General features: G+C 46.7%; 1 pseudogene; it reads left to right on the top strand.

Annotated features, from left to right (window-relative positions):
• The first annotated feature begins 484 nt into the window (after positions 1-484).
• LOC103079975 (methionine adenosyltransferase 2 subunit beta-like) lies at positions 485-1,517 on the top strand (annotated as a pseudogene).
• The last annotated feature ends 6,117 nt before the right edge of the window (positions 1,518-7,634 follow it).

The following is a 7,634-nucleotide window of genomic DNA, read 5'->3' as shown; positions in this document are numbered from 1 at the left end:
ATATTTTCAATGACCAACGCTCCTTGATAACAGACTTAAACTGTTTTTCCGTCTCCACTGTTTCCTGTTGGCTAGACTCCTAGCCTACTGACTAGGGCGGGGCCTCGCTTAGCAGCCTGTAACATCTGGGATTACCTTCTGCTAGAGGAGGGATACGAAATGACCTATAAAAGCTAGCTATAAACATACATACTCTGAATAGACACAAGAGCCCAGCAAACTATAAATTTTAAAAGTCTGACAGATCGGCCGGCCCGGACCTAGGGGAGGAGGGCCGAGGGCGCTGGAGTGAAAACAAATCTGCGGCGACGCCAACACGGCGGGCACGGTGGGCGGGAGACGGAGCTCTGTATCCACTTTGTCCCCGTGAACTGCCCTTTGGTGGAGGAGGGAGTTAGCAGCCCCAACTGGCGGGCTCTGATTACTGGTGCCACCAGGCTTCTTGGCAGAGCTGTGTACTAAGAATTTCAGCAGAATAATCGGCATGCCGTTGGCTGTGGTTTAAGAAGAGCAAGACCAAAATCTGAGCAGCTTCATCTCTTGGAGTCTGAAGCGGTTCATCACACCATTTATGATTTCCAGCCCCATGTCCTAGTACATTGTGCAGCACAGAGAAGGCCGGATGTTGTCGAAACTCAGCCGGATGCTGCTTCGCAACCTGATGTGGATGCTTCCGGGAACTCGGTGAAGAAAGCAGCTGCAATCGGAGCATTTCTAATCTACATTAGCTCCGATTACTTTTTGCTGGAACAAGCCCACCTTATAGAGAGGAAGACGTACCAAGTCCCCTAAATCTATATGGCAAAACAAAACTAGAAGGAGAAAGGGCCGTCCTGGAGAACAATTTAGGAGCTGCTGTTTTGAGAATTCCTGTCCTGTATGGAGAAGTTGAAAAGCTTGAGGAAAGTGCCATGACCGTTATGTTTGCTAAAGTGCAGTTCAGCAACAAGTCTGCGAACAGGGACCACCGGCAGCAGCGGTTCCCCACACACGTCAAAGATGTGGCCACTGTGTGTCGTCAGTTATCACAGAAGAGGATGCTGGATCCATCAGTTAAGGGAACCGGTCTGGCAGTGAACTAGACGACTAAGTATGGAATGGAGTATGCAACTGCACACGCCTTCAAGCTCCCCAGCAGCCACTTAAGACCGATAACTGACAGTCCTGTCTTAGGAGCACAACGTCTGAGAAACGCTCAGCTTGACTCCTCCAAATTGGAGACCTTAGGCATTGGCCAGTGAACACTGGCCAATTGGAATTGGAATCAAAGAATCACTCTGGGGCTTCCCTGGTGGCGCAGTGGTTGGGAGTCCGCCTGCCGATGCAGGGGGCGCGGGTTCGTGCCCCGGTCTGGGAGGATCCCGCGTGCCGCGGAGCGGCTGGGCCCGTGAGCCATGGCCGCTGAGCCTGCGCGTCCGGAGAGGCCGCAGTGGTGAGAAGGCCGCGTACCAAAAAAAAAAAAATCACTCTGGCCTTTCCTCATTGACAAGAGATGGAGACAAACGGTCTTTCATTAGCATTATGTGTGGTGGTGGTGGTGGTGTTTAAATGAGAAGCATGTGGCACTTTTTAAAGAAAAAAGGAAACAGTTCTGTGCGAGTAATTGTGAGTAATGATCTTTCAGGTGAATGATGCTCTTACACTGGTGAAACTGTCTAAGGAAACCAAGGACAATAATGCCTTGTTTAAAGTAATGAGCTTTCTGTTCATCATTTTGTTCTGGCTTAACTTGCTGTTTGAATATAGTAAATTATGATTCTCAAATATTTGAGAGCCAGGATGAAACACGTCTGCTGTAGACTTTTTTTTTTGGATGAAATGCATTGTTCATTCCTATAAATAACCTCCACATTTTCAGGACTTTTGCATCTGTTGGTCCTTTTATGTTTTAAAGTGTGTTAAATAGTATAAAAATCATTGGTGTTCATTATTTGCTTTGCTTGAGCTCAGATCAAAATGTTTGAAGAAACTTTATTTTTGCAATTTAAGTGTAGTTTTTATGCTTGAGATGTTTCAACTTGTTATGTATGTTGGAACTCCTGCAGCTTGATGCCTCCTGCTTTTGTAGCGGTGAACCGTGAGCAACGTGTGTATGTGTATGTATTTTTTTTAATATGTATGAAACTGTCCTTTTCACTCCATGTCACCAAGTGATATTCCATATGTGTGGTTATACTAATAGTAATGGGCCTTGTAAGTCTTTTGACCATTCATGAATAATAATAAATATGTACTGCTGGCATGGTAAAAATATAAAAAATAAAAATAAATAAATCTGACAAATACCACAAACATCGCAAAATACAGGAAAATAAATATTTTCATTAACTGCCTGCTGTATTTTTGTAATACATTTTTCCTACATTGCTTTAATGGCACACTTTCTGATGTCACCTCTTCATATCAGAATGACTTTTAAAAATATCTTTCTATGGAGATAAAAAAATAATTTTACTCTAGAATGATCAAAATGGTTTTTCAATTACTGACATATTTGAAGAGTTTCATCGATGGATGAATTCAATTACAATTCATTTTGGAAATGTCATGTATGTAAGTTTTAGAACTGTCAAATACTGGAAACCTTCTTCGAGTTCATTTTTCACATGAGTTTGGAATTTATAGCATTTCAATTTTTTTTCAGTGACTAGTAACATTTTAGTAACGTACATGCTCTCTTTTAATTATGTCCATTCACCAGTTTTTCATTAATGTTCTTGTCATACAGTGTATCATAGTGTTAATATGGTCTTCATCAATATTTTGTGTCAAATCAGTAGTAAATGTAAATGTTTTTACAGTGTATTTATATGATGCACTCCTCTTCATTCATTGGGTTATCGAATAATACAAGAGCCTAGTGATTATTTCTATTCAAAATCTAACTCATGAATTACGACATGTGGTATGATCTGAGCAAGTATTCTGTTACAATTAGCTTTTAATGTCGGGATAACTTCTGATCTTCCATCATCTTCATCACAGATTCCCAGCAGTAAGACTGAACAAAGACGCTCATCCTGTAAATTCAAGCTTGAACCTCACCCCTTAACAGCTCAGTCTGTAGTGCACTAAGAAATTACTTTTTAATCCCATAATTCTCTTGTGAAAGGGATTACAACGCATTTTGGGGTGTTAAAATCATAGTTGATATAAATTTTTATGGCATACTGTGACTTCTCTAACAGTCTGGGTGTTTTTCTTTCCATTACCACACCAGGTCTCCTTTAAGTGGTGGTGTGCAGTCACAGCTAGAAACCCCCGTTGGGACACCACTGACAGGGACACAAGGAAAAGCCAGACCATGAACACGTGACACTGCGGGTGGCTCGAGGTGCGGGGGAGAAGGCTTGGTGGGAAGTGGCATCTGAATCAGGCCTCGAGAGAGGAACAGAAATTCATGTGCCATTTTACCCAAGGCGCTCTCTCTTCTCCTTACCCCCACGTCCAAGCTAAACTGCGTCCCGTGACTCTTACCTTCTGAGTAGAAAAAACGTGAATATTTACTGAGTGTTATCTGCCAAGAACACTGCTCAACACTCTGCATACGTTACTTATGTTACACAACAACCGCCCCGTTCGGTCAGGCAGTATTCACTCCCCCTTGTACGGATGAGCAAACTGAGAACACTGATAATAAATAACTTGCCTAACAGCACTCAGCCAGGAAGTTAGGTGTCCAGGATCCTGATCTGTGCAGTGGCTGCAACATGTACACCCAATCCCTCTGCTACTCAACCTCCTGCACCTCTGCTGCCCCACACTTCCTTGCTGGTGACACCCTTCCTTCTCAGAAAGGCCCTTGGCTCATTCCCCGTGAGTCCGGCAACCCTGGGCAGAACCCATCAGCCCACCAGTTTCCAGGGAACCAAAGTCCAAAGATCATCTCGAACATCATCCTTCCGGTGGTCCTGCGTGTAACCTTCTCACAGGGCCCGTGAGCAGCACGCGGTGGCACAGATGTGGTATTTCCCAAGTCCCCGTTACCGACAGTGCACAGAGCATGCGCACCGGCACAGCACCTGGCTCCCAGCACCGTAAACGTTTGTAAACACCTGCTGGAATTCTGGTATACCTCCCCCACAACGGGATGTGTGGGGAGTCAAAGGGACAGATGACAAGTACCTGGCACACCGAGGAGACAAAACACTTGCTTCCTCTAACCTGGGCCTTGAAAGAGGAGAAAGGGTAAGCGTAGCCCAGGTGTGTGCAATGGGGAAGAGGGGTCACGGAAGGTGGCCCCCAGCCAAAGAGCCAACACACCTGGGGCTGCAGGAGCACCTGCCACCAAGGCCCAACACCAGACTAAGGATGGTGGGTACAGCACAGCATTCTGTATACCAAAATTTAAACATAAGGTCAGATAAAAAATCACACATCACATGGACTGAGACAGAAGGGGGAGAGAAATGCTAAATGCCTGAAGTAAAAAGGGAACTCATTCATCAAAAATTTCCATTTCAGAAGAGCTACCATTCAGTTTTACAAGCTATAAATGATTTAAAAGAGAGATTAAGATCCATATCTAATAGTCTAGTGATTTATAAAACATGCCCAAATTGGCTTCTGGCAACTAGAAGTGTTTGAAAATTAAAAATTTACAGGAAAAATAATTTCATCATCAAATCGGAAGATTTCATAAATTGCCAGAACAACTAACTCAGGTGAAAATATCAGAAATGGCCCCTGTATATAAGGCGTGGCCCAGACACCTCTGTCCTGCTGCTCCCCTGTCCCTATTCCTCTCCATCCACCCTGAGATGCAGGCCCGGGGACCCCCCGCCCTCTCTTCTCCTTCCTGGTTCCGGGGAAGCAGGCCCGACTTTACCCAGAGTCACCATTCTGCAGAGGCAAAGCCCTGGTAAAGGCCCAGTGTGCTCCAGACGGTGGGGAGGGGTCCACAGGTCCCCTCCCACTGCCGGTAGCAGCACAGACTGCCCCGCGGAGACGTGACGGAAGACTGATGCCACGTGAGAGGCCAGACCCATCTTACCTTGCTTTGCGATCCATTTCCTACAAGGCAGGAAGGTTGCTTTTTTCTTGTTTTTTCCATCAGGGTAGAAATTCTCTGCTCAAAATTCACTTTCCCTCCTAACTTTGTAGTTACTGCTCTATTACTTGTAGCATCCAGTCAGGCAATTTCATTCTCATTCCTTTAAACTGATCTTGGAAGAGTCTTTTTTGCACACTAATCAGGATCCACCCAGCTGTGGGCCTGGCTTTCACTCATCCAGACACTCAGGTGTCTCTGAACCTATGCCGGTTTCTGCCAATGTTTCCTGCCTCAGTTTTAACCCTGTGGATGGACAGGTAGCTGCTGCAGTCCTCAGTCAATCCTCTGTCCACATATCCTGACAATTCTGTTTCCACCTTGGTCTTTTTGCTACACATGCAGGGAGTTCTTTACCTTTGAGGTTACTAATTTTTTTTTTTTTTTTTGCATTATCCCATCATTCAATCCGTCCACCGAATGACTTGGCACAACAATTTTTTAATCAAAAATCATTCTGGGGGCTTTCCTGGTAGCGCAGTGGTTAAGAATCCGCCTGCCAATGCAGGGGACACAGGTTCGAGCCCTGGTCCGGGAAGATCCCACATGCCACGGAGCAACTAAGCCCGTGTGCCACAACTACTGAGCCTGTGCTCTAGAACCCGCGAGGCACGACTACTGAGCCCGCGTGCTGCAACTACTGAAGCCCACACGCCTAGAGCCCATGCTCCGCAACAAGAGAAGCCACAATGAGAAGCCCGCGCACCACAGGAAAGAGTAGCCCCCGCTCACCACAACTAGAGAAAGCCCGCACGCAGCAACAAAGACCCAACGCAGCCAAAGATAAATAATTAATTTTAAAAGATCATTTTGATTGCACCTTTTTCATAGCGGCCTTTTTTCGGTACAAACATTCTCAAATCTCAAGTAGTGCAATTAGGTTTTTACTTTAAAATTACTTTGTTCTCTGAATCGTTTCCCCCAAGAAAAGCCACTCTGTTGGTTCATCTCAGCCTTTGTCACATGCTGTTCACTTTCCTCCTCCATCCAGTGTGGATGACCCAGGAGACTGGCTGCCCTCATTTCCTCTGCACTTGTTTCCACCAAATACGCCCCTTCGTACAGTGGGGGCTGGCAGTGTAGACCGTGTCAGGAGGGCAGGGTAGGTTAGTGTGCAAGGGCAGAGACCAGGTGGGGTCCCAGGCAGCCCGAGGCCAAGTCCAGGAGGGTCTGCACCTAGGCCGTGGGGTGTGCTCTTCCCCAGGTGAGCGCTGCCCTCCGGCACGTCCAACGGGGCCGTCAGTGCACGACCTCGAACCCCGCTGCTGCCCTGTGCCAGTGTCCACACTGAGCCGCAGACAGGAGGCCTGCCCACGTCGGTCAGGAGCAATGCTCCGACCAGCCTGGGGGGGCGGGGCAGCCAGGCCCGCTGTCCCTGAGCCACTCCTCAGACTTGAAGCTGGGGATTCCCTGGGTTCAGGGTAAGGACGGCTGACCGCCTGAAAGCGTGCCATGTCGTCCTCGGGCGGCAGCTGCCCAGCCCCAGCCTGCGCTTCCCAGACCCCTGGATCTGTGCATGTGGTCGCCTTGGATCCTCACCGGGCACGTACTGGGGCTGACTTCCGCTCCAGGCACCAGGGATACACACTGCCTACAAAGTCCCTGCTCCAACGGAGCTTATGGATGATAACCCAGCGCATCTCAGACAGCAATGAGAGATGAATAAAATACACAGGGCAAACGTGACAGTGATGGGGCGGGAGGGAAAACGGTCATCCCCTTCCGGCTGGAGCTTCTCCGAGAACGGGACGGGAACAAGCCAGCCCGGCAGGATTCTGCGGGAAGGACGATCCAGACAAGGAGAGGCAGATACACCCCGAGACAGGACCCACCTTGGCAGCTTGCAGGCGCTGTGCGGCGCCGGGGCAGGGAGCGAGGAAAGAGGGGCAAGGAGCAGAGGCAGGCGGCGGCAATCAGGGCAGGACCAAGGTCAGCACAGCCGGGGCCTGGTTACTGTCACTACGAAATACAAAGGGCATGAGCTTTCGCTCACTTTAGTCATCATCAATAAAACGAGACTTTTATTGACATCTGACAAACAAACATTTGAAAAACTCCACCATACAATACAGGTTTTACCATAAAAATGTTATTTCCTGGGTTAATATTTCAATATGTACTTCTCAACAAAAAGAAAACACTAATCACACTCAAAACCTTCTATCTAATCAAGGGACACATGTGGAAACAGAGCTTTTTCATAGCTGAAGTTTAAGCTATTAAAACTATCTGATCAGATGTATGTATTGCTGATGACAAAGGGAGTCTCATATTTGGCATTTTTCTCCCCATCCTCCCTGATACTATAAAAAGATCAGATTCTGTGGGTAACAGAAAAATGACAAATTTCAGATGCTACTATTCAAAAGTTTTCTGCAAAATTAAAGTGCCACACCCCGATGATCATTCCATTGAAATGATTTCAAATCACTGCACAGAAATCTAGCTCCTATCAAATAATATAAAAAATAAATCACACATTTGACACAGATTCCAGAGGGCCAGAACAGAACCACAATCTTTATAGAAAATGACTTTTTACAGAGATGACATCCAAGGAAATACCTTTTACAGCGAGCACATT

This window comes from Lipotes vexillifer, unplaced genomic scaffold (genome assembly GCF_000442215.2).
Source record: "Lipotes vexillifer unplaced genomic scaffold, Lipotes_vexillifer_v1.1 scaffold459, whole genome shotgun sequence".
In the NCBI taxonomy this organism is placed as follows: Eukaryota; Metazoa; Chordata; class Mammalia; order Artiodactyla; family Lipotidae; genus Lipotes; species Lipotes vexillifer.
This window is presented reverse-complemented; position numbering and strand designations above follow the sequence as displayed.